This window comes from Coenobita brevimanus, chromosome 109 (genome assembly GCF_032717465.1).
Source record: "Coenobita brevimanus isolate Jiangsu-jjx chromosome 109, ASM3271746v2, whole genome shotgun sequence".
NCBI lineage: Eukaryota > Metazoa > Arthropoda > Malacostraca > Decapoda > Coenobitidae > Coenobita > Coenobita brevimanus.
This window is the reverse complement of record NC_137062.1, coordinates 27928717-27931127: the sequence shown is the minus strand read 5'-3', so window position 1 is coordinate 27931127 and position 2411 is coordinate 27928717.

The window sequence follows — 2411 nt, the reverse complement described above, 5'->3', positions numbered from 1 at the left end:
TCCTTTGGCTGTTCTTCAATACTGAATATTATTGTGCGTTCTTATTATTGTTTATTTCTAGGCCACACTCCTTACTGATTTCTAGCACTGCTGTAAGATTAAGTTTCGCTTTTTCTACTGAATTTGTTAGTAGTAACCCATCATCTGCAAAATACAGTGCACCTATTTTTAATTTTTCTTTTATAAATCCACCGTTTTCCTTCTCCAGTCTCTCTGTTCTTAAGTATGTTATTAATTTAAACAAGATAGTTAACCCAGTACATCCCTGTCCTATCCTGCTCGTCACGTCTATTTCTGTTTCTACATCACCAATATTCATTCTTGTCTTGTCTTCTTTCTATATGTTAACAATAGCTTCTATTATCCTAGGGTGTACTTTGTATTTCATTAATGTTGTTGCTGTTTTCTCTCGTTTTATTGAGTCAAATGTTTTAGAGTAGTCTATTGATATTACTATTAGTGGTTTTCCTAGTCGTACACTATCCTCAATACAGTATTGTAATAGCATTACATTATCTCCTTTTGAAAAGCCTGCTTGAGTTTCTTTGTCTTCGTTGTTTTTTGGAAATATGTTGATCTATGAATTTATCTATTAAGGATATGAATATTTTGTAAGAGATGTTGGTTAAGGTAATTGGTTTTAGGTCTTCTGCCGTTGGTTTTGGTTTTTTCCCTATCATTTTAGTAATAGATGTCTTCCATTTCTTCATTTCTCCTCCTTCATCAATAATTTTTTGAAACCTTCGTAGTGTCTCCATACGTTTGTCTTTATTGGTTAAGGCTTTGTGTAGTTCGGGTTTCTTCTTATCTGGGCCTGCTGCTTTTTTATTTTTTATTTTCTTACGCTTTCCTTTACCTGTTCTTTTGTTATCGGGGTTTTTTCCATTGGTTTCACATAATTACTCACTTTTGTAAATATATCCATATATTCAGTTAAGTAATTTGGAAAAATACAGATTGTGTTATTGTTTTCGGAATTTACTGACACTGTACCTCTTTTTACGTCATTTTCTATATCAGTTATGTACCGTACTCCTGTTTCTTCGTATCACTCCATTCTTTGTCTATTTTGTTTTCGTTTTTTTTATATATATTCTCCCAGAACTTAGCAACCTCCTCACATGCTTTTTCATCTGGTAACTTGTGTCCTTCTTTATCATATATTTCTAGTTTATCATGTGCTTTACTGCTGTTATCACTTAGTTTGTTCACTGCCTCCCACAATTTTTTACACTTTTCCTTATCCTGTTTTATTCAATAGTGATTTTTGTTTCATGTTTGTACATTTCTTCCTTGATCAAGTTTTGAACTTTCTTTTTTTTGCATAATATATCTATTGTAAAGTATCTCACATTCGTTCTGATCATTTGTGGTCCTCCTCTGTCTATTTAATTGCTTCCTTGCCTTTATCTCTCTTCTTATTTCATTAGTCATCCACACTGGTTCCTTTATTTTACTCTCTTTTTATATTACCTTTCTCTTTATTGTTGTCTTAAGTATTTCATCAGCATTCTCCTTTATGATGTTATTCATTTGCTCTATGTCAGTGATGATTTTGTCATGCATATTTTGTTCTTCAGTGTTTGCATAGGTTTTAAGTGAGTTATTATCTGTTTTGTAAAACGTGATGTGCTCCCACTCTCTACAGTTGTTTAATGTTCGTCTTTCATCGGGCATTGTAAATCTAGCTTGTAATAGATTATGGTCTGTGATGTCAATAATTTCATGGTTTTCGTCAATTGTCATGTCCTTGTGATGGCTATACATCTTTCTGTTTAGTATAATACAATCAGTTACGCTTTTCTGATTTCTGTTAGTCCATGTAATCATACCAGAACATTTTTCGTCACCATTTATAAGTATTAAGTTGTCGTCGTTCATCCAATCCAGTATCATCTTACCATTTGTGTCTAATTTCTTTTCTCCTAATATTCCTGTGTATCCATTAAAATCACGTAGGATCAATGATGCTTCGTCCTCTTTTTCTTCTATTTTCTTTTTTATTTTTATTTTTATTCTGAGCTTTCTAGCTTTTCCATCTTCTTTTTGTTTGACCGAGAAATAGACCATTATTATTATCTTCATCTTGTGTATTCTTCCTTCAACCACAAGCATATCTTTACTTTGAGCTTCTTCAGTTTCAAGGTTTATTTCATTATTTTCTTTGCATATCATTAGTAATCCTCCTTCCTTCCTGTCTGACTTGTTACGTATATTTTCGTGTTTATGTTACTGCTTAGATTTACGTTACTTACTCGTACTGTATGCTGAGTTTCAGTGATGCATATCAGATCTCCTTCCTCTGTTAACAATTTTTCTTCCTCTACTACCTTGGTCATACTCAGGCCTTGTATGTTTATTAGTTTAAGGGAGAAATTGAAATCTTTGTGTCTTAAATTTAAATCCTTGTC